Source organism: Mchenga conophoros, linkage group LG11 (genome assembly GCF_057382185.1).
Source record: "Mchenga conophoros isolate Kocher_MC1m ecotype Shallow Benthic linkage group LG11, M_conophoros_male_GT1.1, whole genome shotgun sequence".
Classification (NCBI taxonomy): Eukaryota; Metazoa; Chordata; class Actinopteri; order Cichliformes; family Cichlidae; genus Mchenga; species Mchenga conophoros.
This window is the reverse complement of record NC_140536.1, coordinates 1,663,100-1,688,995: the sequence shown is the minus strand read 5'-3', so window position 1 is coordinate 1,688,995 and position 25,896 is coordinate 1,663,100.

The following is a 25,896-nucleotide window of genomic DNA, read 5'->3' as shown; positions in this document are numbered from 1 at the left end:
CACACAAACAGCAGTAACCATACTAACCCTACACACACATACTATGAAGGTCATGAGAACCAGACAGCATATTAAGCATGTGTTTCTGTTTGTCATCGTGTCCAGTTCACTTAGTGAGATGAAAAGTCATACATAGACTAGTGGACTAGTATTATAGCAGGAAAGATGATTGGGTTATAGTAGGGGCAAAACAGAATGCTGGAGAGAAAGTTGAATGAGTGGAGACTAATAGGTTGTTGAGTTTCTGGTTTCCGAAACCTTCAGCGGCGTTGGAACGGCAACTGAAGGATGAAGGGAGCGTGCCAAGCTCCAACTGACGGCACAGAAGTTTTAAACCTTGTGATCCACAAAATGTAACAGTAAAAGAAGAAAATTTGTAACAATAATGTTGTTAACAAACTAGATTAACAATCGAAATGGACAAAAAAGAGACAAAAAGCTGCAAAACATTATCAGGCAGCTGCTGTTCATAGCAAGCCTCACCAGACAGTTTCAGACCATATCAGATTCACAACATGGAGTTGAGGCTCTACAAGGACATCCAATTTCTAAGTTTGCAATGATTGGAATGATGTATTTTGGTGCATTGATTCATTCTAGACAAAGAAAAATGTCTAGGCTGACTGTAACGCAGTCTGGGCAGGAGCAGCGGTTTCGCTCATGCGCGATTTATTTGCAGTTTGGAAGTGTAGGGTTGAATATCTCCTGCTCTGACAGCAGCTGGGGGCGACTGCTGTGTGTGGACTATCCGTCACCTGTGAACGCTTTGGCCCACGGCAGCACCCGCTGCTTGTTGAGAGTAAGAGCGATACACGCGTTCAAATCAAAAAGTTCTCATAAGTCTCCAATAACACCAGAAAAAGTCGCCAGATTTGTTGCTAGTTGCTTTTTAGAAAAAAAAAAGTCACTAATGGGGTCTCAAAACTTGCTAAATATAGTGACAAAGTCGCTACGTTGGCAACACTGACTTTCACACGCAGCTGGTTACACATAAGGCCGCTGACTGACATTTTTACATCCCTATTTCCTTTCACACCCTGGGAATGTTTGGACTATACCCTTAGCTTATTATTCACAGTCCCAATAAAACTCGTCTGTTGTTTAGAGCAGCGGTCCCCAACCTTTCTTGCGCCACGGACCGGTTTATGCCCGACAATATTTTCACGGACCGGCCTTTAAGGTGTCGTGTGTGAGGGGCTACTAGCCCGGCTATGTAGGGGTAGAGGGGCGCACAGGCTGCCTTGAACGACTAGCGGGTGGTGGGATCTAAGTCCGTAACTCCCTCTAGCACAATTGACCCGGACACTTACTTCAGTAAGAATGGGGTTAGTTACCTGGCAACAGTAGGCACAAAAGGAAGACTCCAGGCCCGGACCTGCAATGATAGCAGCGCCTGCACACGGAATACTAGCACAGTCCCACTTAACTCCGTGGGAAGCGGCCGCTAGCCTTAGCTCTCGATTAGCCCCTCTGCTAGCGCTATCTCCGCCGACACTTCGCCCCGGCGCTGCACCCGTAAGGCCGCTGTAGCCGGAGTCAGAGTTCATACACGGACGGAAGCCCAGCCTAGACTCGCTGCGGTACCGTACACTGTCTCGCTAACCTCCCGTTTATACTTTGTTCGGGTCTTTCCCTGACCGCGGCCCTTTCCTAGCGTCTTCTCTCGTCCGGACACGTGTGCTTTTTTTTGCTCCGCTCGTCTTCTCTCTCACTGCGCATGCCCGTCCTCTTCACGCTACGTCACTTCCTCTTGGCTGCTTCAGGCTGTAAACAACTCCATGACCGTTTTCTAAGGGTTGTAAATATGTGCCCTCACACGTGGATAAATACAACAAAATAAAACTAGTACCGGTACCGAAAAAAAGGTTTATTCATAACACACGTGAAAAGACCCAGGAAAACCGAGTAAACGATAAAACGATAACAAAATAACGCTGAAAACCGATAAAAACCCTGAAAACCAGACATTTCACACCTGAGCCTCAACTCTCGCGGCCCGGTACCAAACGACTCACGGACCGGTACCGGTCCGAGGCCCGGGGGTTGGGGAGCGCTGGTTTAGAACATTCTCCACATGTGAAAGGCGTATGAGATCTTCATTTGAATGGACATTGAATTAGGGCAATCTATTTCCTATAACAGTTAACAAGTCAGGTTACCAGGGTGCAACCAACATTAAGAACCAAAAGCTAACACTTGGCCAAGTCATTACATTAGTAATTTTATGTGGTTTTACTTCATTTTTTTTTTAAATTTTCTTTTCCACAGTTTTGTAAAATGCCTTAGACTTTTGGCTGTCAAACTTATGGTTTGGTTCACTAAAGGTTCTTTGTAGTTGCGCTTCTTTCTGTGACTCATTTAAATACATCCCTTTGCGCCTATAGTCGAACCTTTCGGCCCATTAATATAATCTTTTTACGAATTCCCCTTACTTTTTTACAGACATCAATTGCTTACATCTTGTTGAATTCAGTTGTGTAAATCCACAAAGAGAAGTAAACTTTAGAGCAGCGGGATGGCAGTCCCCCAGCAGCCTACGTCTATTGCAGCATAACTAAGGGAGGATTCAGGGTCACCTGGTCCAGCCCTAACTATATGCTTTAGCAAAAAGGAAAGTTTGAAGCCTAATCTTGAAAGTAGAGATCGTGTCTGTCTCCTGAATCCAAACTGGAAGCTGGTTCCACAGAAGAGGGGCCTGAAAACTGAAGGCTCTGCCTCCCATTCTACTTTTAAATACTCTAGGAACAACAAGTAGGCCTGCAGAGCGAGAGCGAAGTGCTCTAATAGGATGATATGGTACTACAAGGTCATTAAGATAAGATGGGGCCTGATTATTTAAGACCTTGTATGTGAGGAGCAGGATTTTGAATTCAATTCTGGATTTAACAGGAAGCCAATGAAGGGAAGCCAAAACAGGAGAAATCTGCTCTCTCTTTCTAGTCCCTGTCAGGACTCTTGCTGCAGCATTTTGGATCAGCTGAAGGCTTTTCAGGGAGTTTTTAGGACTTCCTGATAATAATGAATTGCAGTCGTCCAGCCTGGAAGTAATAAATGCATGAACTAGTTTTTCAGCGTCACTCTGAGACAGGATATTTCTAACTTTAGAGATGTTGCACAAATGGAAGAACGCTGTCTTACATATTTGTTTAATATATGCATTGAAGGACATGTCCTGGTCAAAAATGACTCCAAGGTTCCTCACAGTGTTACTGGTGGCCAAGGTAATGCCATCCAGAGTAAGAATCTGATTAGATACCATATTTCTTAGCTTTTCAGGGCCGAGTACAATAACCTCAGTTTGATCTGAATTAAGAAGCAGAAAGTTAGCGGCCATCCAGGTCTTTAAGACATTCCTGCAGTTTAACTCATTGGTGTGTGTTATCTGGCTTCATGGACAGATAGAGCTGGGTGTCATCTGCATAGCAGTGTAAATGTATGCTATGTCTTCTAATGATGCTGCCTAAGGGAAGCATGTATAATGTAAACAGAATTGGTCCTAGCACTGAACCCTGTGGAACTCCATAATTAACCTCAGTGTGTGAAGAGGACTCTCCATTTACATGCACAAACTGGAGTCTATTAGATAGATATGATACAAACCACTGCAGCGCAGTACCTGTAATACCTACAGCATGTTCTAATCGCTCTAATAGGATATTATGGTCGACAGTATCGAACGCTGCACTGAGGTCTAGCAGGACAAGCACAGAGATGAGTCCACTGTCAGAGGCCATAAGAAGATCATTTGTAACCTTCACTAAAGCTGTTTCTGTGCTGAGCTCTGAAACCTGACTGAAACTCTTCAAATAAACCATTCCTCTGCAGATGATCTGTTAGCTGTTTGACAACTACTCTTTCAAGGATGTTTGATATAAAGGAAGGTTGGAGATTGGCCTATAATGAGCTAAAACTGCTGGGTCTAGAGATGCTTTTTAAGTAAAGGTTTAACATTAGCTATAAACACACAACTTTGGGGACACTAAATTCTGTCACATGGAATGTAAATAGAGCTGGCTCCAGAGAAAAGAGGTTAAAGATATTTAACCAGCTTAAAAAACTACAGGCAGATGTTTTTTTATTACAAGAGACACACAGCTATAGATAAATGAGTTTCCTAATGTTTTCTTAGCCTCCCATAACTCTAGGCAAAGGGGGGTAACAATTTTAATACATAAAAATATTAATTTCACACAGTTATAGATCCAGAGGGTAGATTCTCTATCATTAAATTATCTATACTTAACAAAAAGCTGTTATGTAAGTATATACGGTCCAAATGTTGATGACCCCTCATTCTTCTAAGTTTTTTTGTAGTGCCCTCTCTGAACAGCTAGATTGCTCACTTGTTCTTGGGGGTGACCCCAACTTTAGACTAAATAAAGAAATGGACAGACTCAGTGGAACAGGAACTCAGCATAATTGACAGTCAACAAATAATTGTGCTAATAACTGTGTGATCAATTGAAAAGGCAACAAAAGGGCACTTGTTAGCCTGGCTCTTTTTGGAAAACATCTTGCAGACTAGTAGTAGTAGTAGAAGAGTCTAGGTGCTGAACTGACCTTCCTACAATGTGCACCAGTTGAAAACCTTTGAGACATCATGAAACAAAAAATCCAGCAAGGAAAATCCAGGACTGTTGAGCAGCTGGAATCTTATAACAATGAGAGTGGCCCAACATTCCTCTCCACAAAGTCCAGCAAAGTTTCCTCATTTTAGACATTGACAGACTGTTGGTAAAAGATGAGGATGTTACACAGTGGGAAAAGTCGCCCTGTCCCAATTATTTGTAGATGTGTTACTGCCATCAATTTTAAAATGAGATATTTTTCTTATAATTGGACAACTTCTCGATTTAAATATTTGATGTGTTTTCGACATTCTATTGTGAATAAATTAGAGATAAAGTTTGAGATTTGCAAATCACTGTGCTCTGTTTTTAGTTCGACTTTACACAGCATCTCAGCTTTTCTGTAATCATGTAGCCAAACAAAAAAACTGAAAATCTGCATGTTACTGATTCTGAGACTGGACTCAGCCAACCACACAAGGACATGTGCTGACTTACCAGGATAATAATTGCCAGATGTATATGTTTTCCTTTCCATATTGAGGTAGAAATGTTGAGGATTGCTATATTCCCTGGAATGCAGAAACCTACAACAGGATATGAAAATAACAGTTAAGAACCATCTCTCCATCAAAACTGCTATGTTGCCTGTGTAACACTGCTTTTCAGTGCTGACACCAAAACAGAACAATTGATTTCCTCTTTTATCCGATACATTTAAACTAAAAGAGTGATATTTTACAGCCATTTGCATTCACAAAGCAGTTACTCAGGATACCTCATTTTTTTATTTCAAGTTTAACACACTTTTAAAAAGTTTAATTCAGAATTGTTATTGAGACTGAAATAAAATGCTACACATGGTTTTGTGTCTCATTCAGGGGAATGAAATGTGACAAATAATCACCATTTCATGGTTCAGATGGGGTGAAGTGTAACGGAGTGCATCATAAACTTCGATTCCAGCAATTCCTCACTGACAATGCGTTACTCAGTCAGTGCCAACCTCCTGCAGAGGGAGTGCATGGGTAATGATCACCCAGGGGTAACTGTTAATTCATAGCAGATTGCAGCCATGTCGAGGGAAGCTGAGAGATCTGAGTTTAATTATCCTTCATATTCACTTCTGTCACATTTACCAACTTACATTTATCACTTCTCAGATTTTCAGTTAAAATTGGTTTTAACTTTGAAATTAAGCAGTTATGCCAAACAGCAACAAGAAGAAAATGAAAACATAACTGTTATACTCTCATCTATTTTTCCAACGCATTCTTCGTAGTCCAAATTATGCACTACTTACTATGCACAAAAACCGAGCATTATCTTATCTTAGATGAGAATTTATATTTGAGTTGATTTACCAAAGACTGGTGTTAGGGTTAGGAGTAGCATCTTTACTTTACATGCTTACATTTAAACTTTTTGCATATTTGTGTTTAAATTAATTAATCACACACGTTTAAATCAGGTGAATTCACATTTACCTCAATTTAAAACCTTCTATCTTAATCACACAGTCTGAATAAGCACGTTTGGGATTGTGTCTCTGGTTGAGTTGCATTGTAGGTTAGTGTAAAGCTGTCTCCAGCCTGCATAATTATTTTGCTGGTTCTGCACATTTTGTGAGTTTTAGTTGCACAGAACTGCGCATGTATCACTTGATGGTCAATTAAAGTGTGTTTAAGGGTATTTTTTCGTCCATGAAAGAGCCTCCACCACGTTTTAAAAATGCCTGTTGAAACTGCTGTACCTCTCTCCTGACCTCATCCAAACATATTTTAATTTGATATTTATTTAGATCCACGATGGTGCCGAGCAATGTTCCCTCTAATTTTTCATGTGTCTGAACACACAAACTCCCTGAGCGTCCCTTGGACCACTGTGAGCAACAGCAGACGTGTGCGCTGTGGTCACGCCAGCATCGAATCCATCCAAGTTACATGTTTATTAAAATAATCAAATTACAGCATTTATGTTAGACGACTTTTAATTAACTGTTTTAGCCCAATTACAATAAAAATTTTTTTAAAAATCTTGTTCATTACCTGTGCAGTATGTTAACACTGTTGGAAGTAAAAATAACTTGAACTCCAATTTTGAAAACAGAACTTTTTTTTTAAATAAAGCTCTAACTTGAGTCTGAGGTCTGGGAGAGAGTCTGTAACTCTGTCTGCAAAATACAGTAAATAATGACCAATGTTGGGCAATTAATTATATAGTTACTTTTTCAAAAAAGTAACCGAGTTATGCAAACAAAGTTTTTGCATAACCTGGCCGATCAACACAATTTAAAAACTGGTATAAAGTCCACACTTTTCCCGTCAGTTGTTCCGTCTGTCCTGCTCACGTCTCCAATGGTTGTATACATTGTCATTAACGTGGCTTCACTCCACATCAGCCGCTTTGCTCACTAAAACACTGGTGTCGGCACATAAGGACGCTGTCACAGCCTGTCAACGACGCTGATTAGCTGCATATATTCCTGAATGTGAATCGCGTCATTGGCTGGACTATGGGATAAGGTGGCATCGTTCTAATCCCATACTGGAGTATGGCAGCCTCGTCGCGTCACACTTTTTTTTTTTTTTTTTGGAATCCTTACCAGCAATGGTAAGAGAACAGACATTACAGAGCACACTAAAAACCATCATTGAGTATACTGTGACCAGACCAACTGTTTGTAGAGGAATTTAAATCTATGAATATTTTTACATTGTTTCAATTGTAAACTCAGACTGTTCCAGATTTTCACATTTTTTTCACCTTTCCTTTATTTTTTCACGAGTAGCACATGTCTCTTTGTGTACGACCGACAAACCTTACTGGACATAAAAGACGGTCTTTCTTATAACTTTCCGGAGTTCAAGTTTTGCAACACGGACGCTCCGTTTGCAGACCCCCCATTCATCTCACCTGAGACGCCTTTGTTCTCTGGCCCTGGAGGCTGCAAACGCCGACGCAGAGGGAGAAGATCTGGCGTTCTGGTTCGACTGAGACGGCGCACTAACAGACCACCGTTACCCAGTTTATTACTGGCTAATGTGCAGTCTCTGGAGAACAAGCTGTGCGAGCTTCGGGCACGGATCTCATTCCAGCGAGAGATGCGGGACTGCTGCGTGATCTGCCTCACAGAAACCTGGCTATCGGACAAGGTACCGGACTCCGCAATACAACTGCCGGGGTTCTCCGTGCATCGCACGGACAGGTCACAGGATCTTACTGGGAAAAGCAGAGGCGGTGGTGTATGTTTCATGATCAACAACAGCTGGTGTGATTATGCGAACGTGCACCCGGTCAAATCCTTCTGCTCACCGGACCTGGAGTACCCGATGATTGAGTGCCGGCCATTCTGGCTACCGAGGGAATTTACAGCAGTGATTATTACGGCTGTTTACATTCCCCCACAAGCCGACACTGACCGTGCACTCAGGGAACTGTACAGCGCGATCAGCAGTGAGGAAACCGCACACCCAGAGGCAGCGTTTATCACAGCCGGAGACTTTAACAAAGGAAACCTGAAGAAAGTTTCACCAAAACTCCACCAACACATCCACTTCAACACTCGTGGAGACCGGCTACTTGACCACTGGTACACCTCCTTCCAGGATGCGTACAAAGCCCTCCCCAGCGCCCCATTCGGCCAATCAGATCACCGCTCCATCCTGCTCCTGCCCGCCTACAGGCACAAGCTGAAACAGGAAGCTCCAACCCTGCGGGCGGTGCACAGTTGGTCAGATCAATTGGAGTCCACACTGCAGGACTGATCACGCGGACTGGGAAATGTTTCACGTGGCTGCTAATGACATTGATGAGTACACAGACTCAGTCTGTGGATTTATCAGGAAATGCGTGGAAGATGTCGTCCCATCCAGAACAGTTAAATCCTTCCCAAATCAAAAACCCTGGATTTACGGAGATGTTCGCGCGGCACTGGCGGCACGGAGCACCGCCTTTGCCTCCGCGAACACATCGGACTACAAACACGCACATTACCAACTCCGGAAGACGATCAAAGCAGCCAAACGTGAGTACAGGGACAGGGTGGAGCAACAGTTTGACAACCCTCGGAGTATGTGGCAGGGACTAAACACGATCACAGACTTTAGAGGGAAAACCAGCACACCGCAGACCACGGCCTCTCTGTGTGAGGATCTAAACGTATTCTACGCTAGATTCGACACAGCGAACACCATGAGACCGGACAGTGTGCGCACCGCGGATGACGTCAGTGCGCACACTGTGTCTGAGGAGGATGTGCGGAAGTGCTTCAGGAAGGTGAACGCACGCAAAGCTACTGGTCCGGACGGGATTCCCGGCCGCGTCCTCAGGTCATGCGCGGCTCAGCTGGCTGGAGTGTTCACACACATCTTCATCCTTTCCCTCTCTCTGTCTGTAGTCCCAGCCTGCTTCAAAATGGCCACCATCGTCCCTGTACCCAAATCCTCCACCATCTCCTCATTGAACGACTGGCGACCTGTAGCCCTGACCCCCATCGTAAGCAAATGCTTCGAGAAGCTGGTCAGGGACTTCATCTGCTCTGCACTACCAGACTCACTGGACCCTCTACAGTTTGCATACCGCCACAACAGGTCCACTGATGATGCCATAGCCCTGACACTACACACTGCCCTGTCACACCTAGAGAAGAGAGACACGTATGTGAGGATGCTGTTTGTAGATTACAGCTCAGCATTCAATACCATCGTTCCCTCGAAGCTGGACAGGAAACTGCAGGATCTAGGACTGAGCAGCTCCCTCTGCAGCTGGATCCTTAGCTTCCTGTCTGACAGACGCCAGGTGGTCAGACTGGGCAGCATCACCTCATCCCCCATCACACTGAACACTGGTGCTCCACAGGGGTGTGTACTGAGCCCTCTCCTGTACTCACTCTACACCTACGACTGCACAGCCACTAACAGCTCCAACATCATTGTGAAGTTTGCGGAGGTGAAGAGAAGTACACACCCCCGTCACCATCAACGGCGCTGCTGTGGAGAGAGTGAGCAGCTTCCGGTTCCTTGGTGTACATCTGGCTGAGGATCTTATGTGGTCAGTACACACAAACAAAACAGTGAAGAAGGCGCAGCAGCGCCTCTTCTTTCTCAGGAGACTGAAAAGATTCGGCATGAGCCCCCGCATCCTCAGGACCTTCTATCACTGTGCCATTGAGAGCATCCTTACTGGATGCATCACCACCTGGTATGGCAACAGCACCGCTTACAACCGCAAAGCTCTCCAGAGAGTAGTGCGGTGCTCTGAACGGATAATTGGAGGTGAGCTTCCCTCCCTCCAAGATATCTACAGGAAGCGGTGCCTGAAGAAAGCGGGGAGGATCATCAAGGACTCCAGTCACCCCAGCCATAAACTGTTCAGACTGCTTCCATCAGGAAAGAGGTTCTGCAGCATCCGGTCCCGTACCAGCAGACTGAGAGACAGCTTCTTCCATCAGGCCATCAGACTGCTGAACACGTCATAGACACCTCAGCTTCACTACTGGAACTTTAACATTATGCACTCCATACTGTACAGTAATGCCACTTGTTTTGCACATGTCCAACTGCCAACCTCTGTATATTTTATTTTATTGTTTATTCTATTTAATTTTTAATAATATGTACACTTACACACACACACACGTAGACATACATATTTAGTATACACATTCAGTAATGCGCATGCACTCTTATATTGTACAAATATTTATTCATATAACTCTCAGATTTACCCATTCTTATATTTTGCTTGTTCTTATGTTATTGTACTTTGCACACCTCTGTTGCTTGTGAAGCTCACACACAAGAATTTCACTCGCATGTACTGTACCAGTGTATCTGCACATGTGATGTGACAATAAAAGTGATTTGATTTATTTATTCAAACATGGCATATTACACAGACTGTGCAAAAATAATTAACATAAGATCCAAACCTAAATTACAAATAGTGACTGAACAGGCTCTGCTTGAAACAACACACATAACACAACAGTTTTTTTGTTTTTTAATATAGCTTTTTCATTCGATTTTATCCCAGGGGATGAGCCAGTGTTGTGTCTACACATAACAGACAACTTATCAAAGAACCAGTTTTTAACTGTACATGTAGGTACTTTGCTACTGGCAGCCTGTTACAAAAACAAAACATTTGTTCAGCTGATCCATCTGCTCTTCACTAAAACTTCATGAGAAATGGTCTGAAGGGAAGGATGGCTGCCAAGTAGCCATTCTTAAGGATCAACAAGGATCCCAAAAACACTGCCAATGTAGTAAAAACATACCAGAATAGCACAACTCACAGTGAAACATTATCAGTCATTTATTGGCCTCTCCAGAGTGTGGAACTGCAAGCAGTGTGGGATGATCCTGACAGAGAACAAATGAAAGTAGTAAAAAGACATATTCAAAGAAGAGCTCTGAATGACCTTCAAAAACTAGTTCATGCATTTATTACTTCCAGGCTGGACGACTGTGATTCATTACTATCAGGATGTCCTAAAAACTCCCTGAAAAGCCTTCAGCTAATCCAAAATGCCGCAGCAAGAGTGCTGACAGGGACTAGAAAGAGAGAGCAGATTTCTCCTGTATTGGCTTCCCTTCATTGGCTTCCTGTTAAATCCAGAATTCAAAAGGTCTTAAATAATCAGGCACATGGTACATCGCTGCAGGATGCTGTGGTAGCCATGCTGTTTCAGTGTGCCTTCAATTTTGAATAATTCCCCAACAGTGTCACAACCAAAGCATCCCCCACATCATCACACACCCTTCTAATGCTTCATCCATCACCTTTTCTGCGTCGCACAGACACAGCGGGTGAAACCAAGGATCTCAAATTTGGACTCACCAGACCAAATCACAGATTTCCACTGGTCTAATGTCCATTTCTTGTGCTTCTGGGCCCAAAGAAATCTCTTCTGCTTGTTGCTTTTCCTTAGTCGTGGTTTCTTAGCAGTTATTTGACCATAATTAGAGATTAATTATCTTTCTGGAGCAGGACCTCCAAGCAGGCCCCTTCCAGTTCTACAAGCTGTTTGTTCTCATTTTTGTGTGAAGAACTTTCGAGGTCTTTAACACAGCTTATCTTATAAGAGTAACATAATCTTAGAAACAGAAACCAAGAGACTAGAAATGATAAATAATAACATAAAAGATTATAAATACCAAAAAACACTGAGTCACTGACCCAGGACCACAACAACCCCTCTTTCACAAAATGTAGCTGCAAGCTTTTAGCACCAGGATGCCAGGTTCTCTTCCCCCTATCCATCCATCCATCCATCCATCCATCTTCATCCGCTTTGTCCGGGGCCGGGTCGCGGGGGCAGCAGCCTAAGCAAAGAGGCCCAGACCTCCCTCTCCCCAGCCACCTCCTCCAGCTTGTCCGGAGGAATACCAAGGCGTTCCCAGGCCAGCCGAGAGATATAATCTCTCCAGCGTGTCCTGGGTCTGCCCCGGGGCCTCCTCCCGGTGGGACATGCCTGGAACACCTCACCCAGGAGGCGCCCAGGAGGCATCCTTGTCAGATGCCCGAACCACCTCAGCTGGCTCCTTTCGATGTGGAGCAGCAGCTGCTCTACTCTGAGCCCCTCCTGGATAGCTGAACTTCTCACCCTATCTCTAAGGGAGAGGCCAGCCACCCTTCGGAGGAAGCCCATTTCTGCCGCTTGTATCCGCGATCTCGTTCTTTCGGTCACTACCCACAGCTCGTGGCCATAGGTGAGGGTAGGGACGTAGATCGACCGGTAAATTGAGAGCTTCGCTTTTACACTCAGCTCCCTCTTCACCACGACGGACCGGTGCAGCATCCGCATTACTGCAGCTGCAGCCCCAATCCGTCTGTCGATCTCCGGCTCCCTTCTCCCATCACTCGCGAACAAGACCCCGAGATACTTGAACTCCTCCACTTGTGGCAGGAACTCATCCCCGACCCGGAGTGGGCACTCCACCCTTTTCCGGCTGAGAACCATGGCCTCAGATTTGGAGGTGCTGATCCTCATTCCCGCTGCTTCACACTCGGCTGCGAACCGTTCCAGTGCGAGCTGGAGGCCTTCACCCGATGAAGCCAACAGAACCACATCATCTGCAAAAATCAGAGATGAGATTCTGAGGCCACCAAAGCGAAAGCCCTCCGCCACTTGGCTGCGCCTAGAAATCCTGTCCATAAAAATTATGAACAGGATTCCCCCTATCCCTTTCCCACAAATGCAGCAGGAAGTTTTTCTACCACTCACATGCTTCTTTTACTGCATCGATCCTCACATGCAAAGTAGCAGTGAACCCTTCCGGCACCAGGATGCCAGATTCCTTCTCTATCCCTCATTTGCAAAATGCCGCCACAAACATCTCTGCATCTATCATTGCAAAAAGCAGCAGGGAAATGAATAATCGGACCAAATTATCCACACGTCTGCCTTACTTTGTGTTCCTAGAATATTTAAAAGTAGAATTGGAAGCAGAACCTTTAGGTTTCAGGTCGCTCTTCTGTGGAATTAGCTCCCAGTTTTGATTTTGGGGGAGAGACACCCTCCCTGCATTGAAGATTAACCTTAAAACTTTTAAAAAGGCCAACTGAAATATATCCATACATATAAATAGCATTTATATAAATAACATGTACATGCTGAATGTATACATACATTCTCAATATATTGCATAAGGAAAGAATAACCTTTCACTCATTCCCAGCAACCAAGGAAAACAGTCCATCCCAAACTCCTGTGTGTAATTTAAACCCTCAGTGTTTCCACTAAAAAAATGAGGTCTGAGAAGAACACACATTTAATGTGGTCGAGAACAATGCTCTCCCCTAGGCCACCATTTATTTTAGATCACAGCACATTCTGCAGTGAACTGAATCCTAATCCTCTTCATAAACGTTAGGAATGCATAGGAATCAGCAAAGGGAATAAATGTACCTTTTCCAACTATAGGCAAGTGTTGTGACTGTACTGAGTTACAACACTTGCACAACACTGTTTATTCAGATCCTTTGGTAGAACTGACTTTAAAATCCAATTGATTTTAAACAGTAGTCAGTGAAGGCAGTGTCATAAGTGACTGAATGTGGAAAATAGGAAATTTGATCCTTTCACACAAATCAAAAGTGTCCCTTGTTGGCATTCTCTGCTTCATTCTTGTCTCTGATAAGACACACAGAGCTCAGTGCAAACAGACTTCTACGGTATCCTGGAAATGAAATAAAGACTTGTGATGACAGATCAGTAGTGGCAGAATAGAGCCAGAAATGAAACATGGCAACTTCTGGGGGCCAGACTGATAAGCCCTCCCCATACCTTTCTCTGGTAGTCTTGATGCATGCTCAATCATCCAGGTAAGTAAATCCCAAAAGGTTGATTCTTATCATCTGGACATAGCGTTTTCAGTCGTAGTGTCATGGTCCGGGTGAGTGCTGGGTTTTCTAGGGTGCCAGTGGGCAGAGCAGCCAGCCCTCTTCACGTTTACTGCACCTGTTTGTAATCAGCTGGCAGGCTTTTAAGACCAGCACTCCCAAACACTCCTCACTGGAACGTCAGCTAACCCTTGTTAGTGAAAACCACAGTTAAGTAGTTCTCATCATAGTAGTTTTTCGAGCTAACCTTGTCTTTCTAATCGCAGCAGCTTCTAAGATGTCTGCATCCCACCGTCATTTACCTAGCCTACACACAGCCACTTCTCTGCTCGCTGTTTTCAGCATTTACTCACCTTCCTGCCTCCCTGCCCAGTTTACCACATTGAGTTAATCTGGACTGGTTTAGCCTCACCCGGACCTTACTTCCCCCAAGCCTTGCCTCCACCTGTAAAAGTAAGATAAATGCAAATTGTCTATTTCCCTGGACTGCCGATTGGAGCTCACTCTGACTCTGCTCTCGTTCATTACAGTGACTCGGTGAGTGTAGTTCCATAATCCTCCACCTGCCCCACAATTTAGGGTGCCTGTTCTGGAAAGTACCCGGTGTCGGGTTCCCTGGCTGCCTCCCCAGCCAGCTAAAGAGACTTTTTCCTTTGGATGCTGTTACCGCACTCGTAGTGTGACTCTTGTTTCCTGTTTTCATGTTTTGTGACTGAGTGAATTGCTGAGATTGTTCTAGTATAGTTAGTGCTTCATAGTTCTGCTTTTGTTCATAGTGTCCCATAGTAATTCTCTAGTATTGTATCTAGTAACTCTGAGTTTCTTAGAGTGAGTTAATTCTCAGTTTCTTAGGTCCCCAAGTTTGCAGCATTGCGTTAGTGTTTCAGTTTGAGCAACTCCAGCCGCTTTTAGTTCATGTCTAGTGCTTTACAATTTGTCCCTGTGTGTCTCCCTTGCATGCCAAAATAAAATCTTGCTTTTCACTGTAGAATAAAATAAGTGATCACAATGTCTAAAAGCAGTATTTCCGCACTTTAAGCTGTGCCATTACCTTAAACACGACCCAAAACTGACGGGCTGTTTTGAGCTGTTGTTCATCTATGGACCATAAAGTTCCAAGGGAAAACATTGTTTTTTTCCAAGAATGTCTTGAAAAGCCTTGCTACTAAGCATCAGTCCATGATTGCATATCATCTTGATGCGCCATTATTTTTCAGACCCAACACACAAGTTGATGTCATAGAGTCCAAAACAGGAAGCCAAAACATATACAGTACCTCCAAGGGTTGAATTAATGTTTGCGTCTGCAGGACAGGCAGGGGGACTATCCACAATTCAGCAGGTTTGAACATAACTGCTTGTAAACAACTCTATCACCTTCATTCGCAGGAACTTAATAACACTTAACCCTTTAAAGACGGTCGAAGCGGGCACGCTCAGTTTTGCGTAACTTTATTAAAATCCCCGATAGCACTGCAACCACGTAAGCTAGCGCAATAATTTTTTTGCATATGAAACCGGAGGAGTTGTACTTACATCTTATGCCATCAGCTTGTCCTCGGTCATGGTTTCCTTCCACATAAAGCTTTGCAAAAGCTGCATAAAAAGCACTTGCAGCAACAAAAACATAATATTCCAGAAACACGCTTTGCCAATCCGATCAGCTGTTTGTAACACTTCCTACGTCCATCAGTGCGAACTATCGCATGTCCGCCATGTCCTGCCCGAAACCGGAAGTGACGTCATTTTGGGGAAATGTAGTTTTTTACCATTAGGGCCTTATGAGCCTATACTTGTGTTTTTAAAAGTTATGTTTGACTTTATGACTTTCTGTGTCGTTTCTGGGATGCTTAGGACTCATATTGCACTGCTGGAAATAGTTTATTTTGATGCATATGCTGTTTTTTTTGCAAATTTGCATTATATTATTTATTTTCGTTTTTCCTGCAGTATATAAAAATTGGTGTATTTCAAAAATAAAACTATGAAGACGCTTAAAATAAATTTCCTGTGGTGGGAAACTATTTTGTGCAACTTTTTTGTATTTACAGTTTTCAGAGATAAGCCTCTTAAATTTCTCTAACTAGAAATATATGTTAAAAAAACAAAAACGATTTTCAAATTTTTTGTAGTTTATTGCCCCATAGGGGTCCAAACCTCCCAGCCAGGAGCTCCCAGGGCATTCTGTCCAGGAGGAGCTGGATCACTAAGAGCCTGGGCATGTGGGGCCATTGAGGAGCCACCAGGACCAGCCTCACCTTCTCAGTCTGGGTCCGGCGGAGGACCGAGGAGAGGTTGGAGAAAGGAGGGAAGGCATACAGGAGAGCCTGGAACCAGGGATGCACCAGGGTGCCCCACTCTAGGGGAGGGTCATCGGCCTTTACGGACATGAACAGAGGGCAGTGTGTCGATTCCCTGAAAGCAAAGAGGTCGACCTCTGCCCTCCCAAAATGGTGCAAGCATTGTTCGACCACCTGCGGGGAGAGCCTCCACTGGGCTCTGGCTAATAAGGCATGTTGAAAGCCAAGGCATAAGTCATCATGCCTGTCCTCCATAGGGATGGGTATTGTTTAGGTTTTATCCGATACCAGTACCAAACCGGTACTTTTGAAACGGTGCCGGTGCTTAAACGGTGCTCGAACCGGTGCTTAAAGAATGGAGAACACAAACTTTGTCCAAAAACCTCTCATGTTTAGCTGTTTTTTTGTAAAACGATAACAATGTTAGACTTTTCTGCAGCTATAGGGGATTTATGGCATCACTCTTGGCTGGAAGCAGTGCTTAATCAATGGAAAACACACAAACTTTGTCCAAAAACCTCTCATGTTTAGCTGTTTTCCACTTTTTCTTTGGTCATTTTAGCCTTTTTGGCCAGGGTGAAGGGAGTATCTGCCATCAAACAAGAAGACAGCTGCATGTAACTACAACAGTGTTTGCTAGTTCACCTTACATGCATTAATGTAATAACGTGGTTAGCCTACTCAACGTAAATTACACACAAACAACATTAAGCTACTCACGCAGAGAAGAACGGCTGCTGCTGCATCATCAACATTTATCTGTTTTGATTTTACATACTGTTTTGTTTGTTTGTTTGTTTGTTAAGTGGGTTAGAGCTCTGGGTAGCTCCCCAGCTGGGTCTAGACTGGGTCTAGAGAGTATTTTAAATTCAGGGAATTTAAAATAGAAAGTAGCTCGTCCACAGAAGGACTGGTAGCTCCCCTTACGATAAGGGTTCAGATCGCGCGAACAGGTGTGAAATGTGTGTGTTTAGTTAGTTAGTTTGTTTGCTTGTTTTAATCAATTTTAAATCATGCTTTTTATTTGTTTTTGTTTCTAATGTCTCTGTAAAGCACTTTGAATCACCTTGTTGTTGAATTGTGCTATACAAATAAATTTGCCTTGCCTTGCCTTGCCATCATCCTCATCATTTCTGCTACACTGGCAGGGCAAGGGGTCAGGGCTCTACTCTTCGGGTTTTTGGGGGATGTTGCACCGGGTCCGATAACAGGCAACCCACGCGCAGTAGATGTGCCCAGTGTGAGGTCTCGCAGCAAGCTATCAAATACGGTGAATTTCTCGGCTTTTAACAAAATGCTATACGTCGCCAGGTGTCTCATCAGATTCGATGTGTTACCTTCTGTCAAGAGATTTATTCAATAAGACACTTCTTCAGCTGAGAGTCAGAGAGTGGAGACACACACGCTGCAGTTTTTACTTGCAAGGGCGATCACAGAACGCTAACACCAGAGTGGGGGCCCTGTGATGTGTGCTCTGTTACCGCTCTGATCTTTATTTATATACAAAGTAATACAATAGTGAATAGACAGAGGAATGTTGGTGTGTATGTGCGTATGCAGAAGGGAGTTAAGATAAGAGTGGTTCAGGTGTATGTGTGTGTGTTGTGGGATTCAGAAGGACGTGGCCCCTCTTCTTGTTAGGGAGCGCAGATAAAAGTGTCCAGCTCTCGTCTTCCTGGCAGGAGTGAAATAATAATAGCTTGTTCAGCTATTATCGCTGTGAGAAAGAATTTATAAAACAGAAACAAGTCTTGTAGTGAACAATAGTCTAAGTCATCAAAAGGTCATCATGCAGTATTCTTATCATATGCAAACTTATATCATTAAAAGCTTATACTGACTACTAAGTACAATTTTCCATTGACATTCCCTCCTGTTGTCACGTATAACTTGTAAGTGAGATATCAGTTTGTAACATCTTTTTGTACATTTTCTGTCACATCATCATTAATCACACAAAGACTACATGTTCCAACAGGTCGGGGTCATCATCATCATCATTTGTCACGGCTATGTATGCAGCAACAGTGGAAACAATTATGTGGTTAATCATGAGTTTTAAACATGACAGGATACATGTTACAAAAACACAAAATAATAATAATAAGTAAAAATGTTCCAACTCCGATGAGTAGTCTTTTTAGCACCTGTAGCCAGGAGCCAGTGTAAAGCCAAGAAAACCAGTCACTTGTATCGCTTACATAGTCCTGATTTTGGGCCTGCTGGATCTGTCTCAAGGCGTTCAGGGTGTCAGTCATGTTTGATGAGCGTACATTGTCTGGTATGTAAGTGCAGCAGGTGTTGTTGAAGAGGACACAAAGTCCCCCTTTCTCTGCTAGTATCATGTCCAGAGCGACTCGATGTTGCATCACTGCAATCCGTAATGCATCAATTTCCTGGTTCTGCTATTCATTGATTTTGCACGAAGCGTTCAGGAAAAGTCCAAAACGGTAGTCCAGAGTTTCAATCCTCAGCATGTTTTTTCCAGTTCCCACCCAGGGGAACAATGAATGAAGTACTTTCTGTCCGGTAGTCCATAATTTGAATTCCTTGGGTACGTCGCTCCCCCATATCGGGTCATGTGGCTGAATTTTGGGGAGCGTTGATCTTCTTTTCCGGCGTGCTGTAGAAGTGGTGTTTACTGCGGTCATCCTGAAAGTGTGGTCTGACAGGAATATAGGAGCACATGTTCTCCTCCTCCAGCGGTCCGGTTGCAGTTGGTGGTGTTTCCAAGCGGCCTGTTACCTTTGTTTAGTTTATAGCACATGGAGTGGTTTTTCCCTGGAGTTTGGTCCAAGAACACTGGGAAATGGATGGATGTATTCCGGTTTGTCACATTGAAGTTGATCCAGAAAAATTGATCACATGCTATCAAGTACAAAGTCTTCAATGGTGATTTTCTTGTGTTGTAACCCTCCTTGAAGGTTGACGTGAAGAGTGTAAAAGGTAGATAGGTTTGTCGGGTCGATGGTGATTTGGCTGTGTTGGAATCCAATGCCAGCGAAGCTAGCAGCACACTTGGCTTGAGTGTTGTCCATGTATTTGCCATATAGTGTGGGGTGTGTCGCCGTGCTGGGCATATGAGAACAGACATAACAGTCTGTATTTTCCGATTCTGCCCTGGTCCTGTCGTGGATATAGCGGTATCAGGCATTATTCATCCAAGGGTGGATGTGGTCTTGTGTTATGTCTCTTAGACGGGAGTTGTCATGCGTCTATCTTTTCTGTCTGCCTCGTGGTTCAGCTGTTGTTGGCATCAGCTGGGGTCCTGTAAGGGTGAGCATCGTAGTCAAGGTAACCAAGAGGGTCCACCTTCCCATGGCTGTGTACAGGTCCATCACACCCTACTGCTTGGTTACTCTAGAGTTGGCCAATGGCTGGAGGTGGAAGTGCGAGCAATGCTCAATCAGCACTTCCCCCTCACCACTGAAGCAACCAAGTGAGGGTGAAACTTTCCCCTACTAGTTGATTTCTGTGAAGGAAGTGGAATCCTCTGGGACCTCAACTTTCTTGCAGTGGCTTTGGTGTATCCAGGAAGGTCTTTCCGCTATTTTGCAGGCAGTTGGAGTGGTCAGAAGCACTTGGTCTGGACCCTCCCACCATGGCGAGCTCCAATTTTTTTTTGGAGTACTCGGACACGGATCCAATCACCTGGCTTCAACCTGCAAGAAATAGAAGAAGAGTCTTGCGACAGTTTATTGTTCAAAACAACTTCTCTGCTTGTCAACAATTGAGTCATCCAATCTACCAGAGTGGTTTCACGGATTGATTTATCTAGTGGCTCACTAATAACTGGCAGTGGAAAAGGTCGCCCATGTATAATTTCAAATGGGGACAGTTTATTATTTCCTTGTGTTATTCTCATCCACATTAGGCCTACACATTCTGGCCATGGTCTGCCAGTTTCTTCCATTGTTTTCCTGAGCCTTTGTTTTATAGTGCCATTTGTTCTTTCCACTAATCCTGCACTCTGTGGATGGTAGGCACAATGGTGTTTTAAACTGAAACCTAGTGCTTCAGATACTTTGCTGATCACGTCATTTACAAAATGGGTTCCATTATCTGATCTTATCAGAGTAGGAATTCCATATGTTGGAATGAAATGGTTGCATACACACTTTGCAACTGAGATTGCGTCTGCTTTTTCTTATAAGTCTTGCAGTGGACAATAGTCTAAGTCATCAACAGGTCATCATGCAGTATTCTTATCATATGCAAACTTATATCATTAAAATCTTATACTGACTACTAAGTACAATTTTCCATTGACACCTTCTTTGCACAGTATCATCTTAAAGCACTTGTTGCAGGCTGCTGAGTTTGCATCTTTTGCTGTGAAGTACAGCCAAACTTTTGACCGCTTCGCCTTGGGCATTTTTAATCTGTAGCTCTGCTCTAAAAGAACATACGTACCTGGGCCCGCCTACTACGCTCGCAAAGGTAAAATGATTGGCTGGAATCCAAAGTGTGTGACATCTCGGGAAAAAAATGCACCGAAATAAAGCACCGAAATGTGTGCTGCTTTTTGGTCTGGTTACTACCGTTTATGTCAGAACCAGTGCCATAATGGCACCCATCCCTAGTCCTCCAATGGGATGGAAATTTCACACTCCACACAATTATGGCACATGCTGCCATACTCCGGTATAACAGGGCCAACCGAACCTGAAAAAACACACTCACCCCTCCAACTAACAGGTAAGCAAGCTACAACCCTTTTAACTCTTAACTCTTACAGGAAGCCTGCTCTACAGGCTGGAGAGCTGTTTCAACTATTAAAATACCATTCTACTTCCAGACACTAGAGGGCGCATATGCACTGATGGTATAGAGTAGTGTTTTGGGGCACAGTGGAAAAATAAAGCTAACACCAGCTCAACGTGTGTGCCTTTTCTATTCTGTAACATCCATCCATCCATCCATCTTCATCCGCTTTATCCGAGGCCGGGTCGCGGGGGCAGCAGCCTAAGCAAAGAGGCCCAGACCTCCCTCTCCCCGGCCACCTCCTCCAGCTTATCCGGGGGAATACCAAGGCGTTCCCAGGCCAGCCGAGAGATATAATCTCTCCAGCATGTCCTGGGTCTGCCCCGGGGCCTCCTCCCGGTGGGACATGCCTGGAACACCTCACCCAGGAGGCAAAAATCAGAGATGAGATTCTGAGGCCACCAAAGCGAAAGCCCTCCGCCACTTGGCTGTGCCTAGAAATCCTGTCCATAAAAATTATGAACAGAACCGGAGACAAAGGGCAGCCCTGGTGGAGCCCATCACCCACCGGGAACGAGTCCGACTTATTGCCGGCAATGCGAACCAAGCTCTTGCAACGGTTGTATAGGGATCGAATGGCCCGTAGCAATGGGCCAGACACCCCATACTCCCGCAACACCTCCCACAGGACACCCCGAGGGACACGGTCGAATGCCTTCTCCAAGTCCACAAAACACATGTAGACTGGTTGGGCAAACTCCCATGCACCCTCAAGTATCCTGGAGAGGATAAAGAGCTGGTCCAGTGTTCCGCGACCAGGACGAAAATCGCATTGTTCCTCCTGTATCCGAGGTTCAACTAGCGGACGAACTCTCCTTTCCAGCACCCTGGCATAGACTTTCCCAGGGAGGCTGAGGAGTGTGATCCCCCTGTAGTTGGAACACACCCTCCGGTCCCCCTTCTTAAAGATGGGGACCACCACCCCGGTCTGCCAGTCCACAGGTACTGCCCCTGATCTCCACGCAACATTGTAGAGGCGTGCTATACGTCAACCAGGACAGCCCTACAACATCCAGAGCCTTCAGGAACTCGGGGCGGACCTCATCAACACCAGGGGCTCTGCCACCAAGGAGTTGTTTAACTGCCTCAGTGACCTCGCCCCCGGAAATTGGCGGGTCATTCCCCTCATCCCCAGACTCTGCTTCCTCCTCGGAAGACGTGTCAGTGGGATTAAGGAGGTCCTCGAAGTATTCCTTCCACCGCCTGACAATTTTCTCAGTCGACATCAGCAGCGCTTCGCCAGCACTATACACAGTGCAGGTAGAGCACCGCTTTCCCCTCCTGAGACGCCTGTAACACAGGTTAGTAAGTATGGATTAAAATGAATGTACACTGCACACCTTACACCAAGCCTCTTCAAATGGCGGCCCGCGGGCCACATGTGGCCCAGAAGCAACCTCCGAGTGGCCCTGCCCGTGGTCCTAGCAGAAACACAGAGAAAACGAAAAGAAAAAAAATAATAGAAATTCCTACAGCATAGTGTGGACTATGAATGCAACATTCCACCCACAATGCACCGTGTTGTAAACATATCAAGCTATCATCATAATGTTTGATGTGACAACAGCATGTCTTTCTCAAAACACACCTGTAAAATTGACAATGAAAACCGTCGGTTTAACCCTGCCTGGACTGACAAGTACTTATTCATTTTACCGCAAAATCCAAATGCCAAACCAATGTGTTTAATTTGTAGTGAATGTGTTGCGGTACTTAAAGATTACAATTTACAAAGACACCACAATGACAAACACCAGACTTTCTGCAAAAACTTTCCAGAGGGATCTCAGGAGAGAGCTGCAAAAGTACGGAGTTTAATTGCATCTTACAACCGGAGTTGTACTACCATGGTGAGGTCATGTACAGCTCAAGAGAGAGCTGCAGCAGCTTCCCTTCGTGTTTGCTGGATCTTGGCGAAGAAGAAAAGACCTTTTACAGATTCTGAAACCGTGAAAGAGTGCATGCTTGCTGTGGTGGATGAGGTGATAAACAACGAAAAAATTAAAGTGAATGTGACATCTGCTATTGAAAACGTGCCCGTCAGACAGTTCAAATATTCGTAGGATTGAAGTTCTGGCTTCGGACGTGTTTGAAATGCTGTTAGATGACCTGAAGAAAACTGATGTAATGTCTATAGCAGTAGATGAGTCCACAGACAGAACTGTTAATGCACAGTTGTGCATATATGTCCGTTTTTTTTGATGGCAAATGCTTCAGAGAGGAACTGCTCGGCTTACTGCCACTAGAGGGACACACAACTGACGAAATAATGTTTGAGAAGATTTCAGCTTTTTTCGAGGATAATGGTCTGGATATGAAGCGTGTCTGTTTGCTAGTTACCGATGGGGCTCCATCCATGGCAGGAAAAGTGAGGGGTTTGGCAGCGCGGTGGTTGGCTGTTGCACCTCAGATGAGAACCTTACACTGCATTGTTCATCAGACTGTGTTGTGTGCAAAACTAAGCGCGGAGCTCAAAACGACAATGGACACCGTGATGGCTACAATGAATTTTATTCGCTCAACATCAAGCCTCCAGCACCGCTTATTCCGCATGCTGCTCTCAGAAATGTCTGCTGAGCACCATGACCTTCTATTGCACAATGATGTCAGGTGGCTGTCCAAAGGCAGGGCACTGGAGCGTTTCTGTGATCTCAAAGAGGAGATCACAGCTTTCCTCTGCAACAGCAGAGAAAAAAAAAGCAGAAACATACTTGAATCGCATAATGGACAACAGCTTCATGGCCAGTGTCTGCTTTCTGACTGACATATTCAAACACATGAATGACCTCAATGTGGGACTACAAGGCAGAGGCAAAACTGTCATTGAACTTGTGGAACAGATGCGTGCATTCCAAGTCAAGTTGAACCTTTTCGAAACTGACTTGAGCACAGGCCGGTTGCTGCATTTTCCAACACTCCGCAAATGCATCTCATCACCAACACAAGTCACGGATGTGATGACTGATTTCATTGCGAGGTTGAAAGAGAACTTTTCTGGTCAACTAGATGAACTTGCTTTACCCACAGAGGTGATGAGTTTTGCCAGAGACCCATTTAGTGTTTCAACAGAAGGCGACTTGTCCATCAGAGCAAAGGAAGTGGTCCCTTCCACTGACGAGGGGAAGTTCATACTGGAACTTGTTGACATGCAGTCATCCTTAGCCATGGCACAGGATCTTCGCACTAACGGACCTGCAAAGTTTTGGACTGATGTCAATACACACCAGTTCCCTAACACTCTTCACCATTGCCTTCAGATTGCACTGACATCTTATGAGCCAACAGTTGCCGCAAAGAAAAATGTCACTTCTCGCATTAATAATGTCAGGGTAACTATAGCCCACATATCAACATAATGTGGAATGTCTAACAAGCCATGCCTAATTACAGGGGTTGATATAAAACAAAACTGTATCACCTCAGTGTGCAGCAATAAATGTTGTATTCTTATGTGTTACTGCTATGGGTTTGTGCACTGATAGCTTTGATAGGATTGACTGTTCTATTTTAATTGTGTTAAATGCACTTTAAGATGTGTCTGGGTTACATATATATTGAAAGGGAACTTTCAAAATGTTTTTTTTTAATTTCATGTGAAGAAGTAGTAGTGGAGAAGGATGGAGTTTTTGATGTGCATTTGTGAGATGTCACCAGATTTAAAAGGGACAAAATGAATAAACATTACTTGTTTTTCAATACATTTGTGTTGGTTTTAAATTTATCACGATAGGCTGCTAAAAAATATCTGGTCCAGATAAATTCCTTGTCTTGAAAATCTGGCCCAACTAACCTTTTAGTTGAATAGCCATGCCTTACACCGAGTTGCAGGCTGTGTTCCCCTAGCTTATTGCCCACGTTTCACTGGATTACGCACCATTCAGACCTCACTGTGACGAGTGAGGGTTCTCTGCGGTAGGCTCGCTTAGCATAGGGAGTCTAGCCTTAGGACCCTTACTGGATACAGACGCCCCCAGGATATATATATATATATATATATATATATATATATATATATATATATATATATATATATATATATATATATATATATTAGGGGTGCAACGATACACAAAATTCACGGTTCGGTTCGGTTCGATACTTTGGTGTCACGGTTCGATATTTTTTCGATACAAAAAAATGTTCATGCATTTTTAATTTGTTTATTAAAATTATAAATATATATTTTAACTCAAAAGTACAGTTTTTAAATTTAACCCTAACCCTTGTGCGTGTTTTTTATTTTGACAGCGAATGCGCACCTGCGGACCACTTATGTGCAGCCCTGGTTATTTAGCTCATCATATTGCAGCCACAGAAATTCTTTTGTCCATGAAACCATAAAGCTGCACTTTCTTTTTGCCTTATAGTCTGATTTGTCATAACTTCTCCGTTTTGTGGTAAGCTTTTCTTTGGCTGTCACTTCTTCACCCTGACCTGTCTTATTTGGCTCAGCAGAACTGAAATGCTTTTACACACTCACTCACATAAGCTCAGCGATTCTCTGCGCGATCAACCTCTCACATGTTTAAGCTTGCTGCGGGAGATTTCACTTGTCATGTTTGCATAGTAAGCTAACAATTAATAAGACGATGTCAGAGGAATTGGTGCACAAATTATCATCACTCACAGATCAGTGCTGTCGCTCTCTATACACAGTTCGCACGATTGCAAAGTGAAAGCAAAAAAACAAGCGCAAATTCAAACGCGATTTCAATATGTCACATATTGACAGTGGCTCACCGATGCCAATGACATAATTACCCAGCTACATTTCCGAAAGAATGCAGAAGCATTGACATATATTTTTCCTACAATAGCCCGACGGGCAGGGAAGAGATAGATTTTGGTAGCCCGACTGAAAAAATCGCTAGCTCCGGGACGTCGGGCTAGCGATATTGCGAGCCCTGTATCTGATT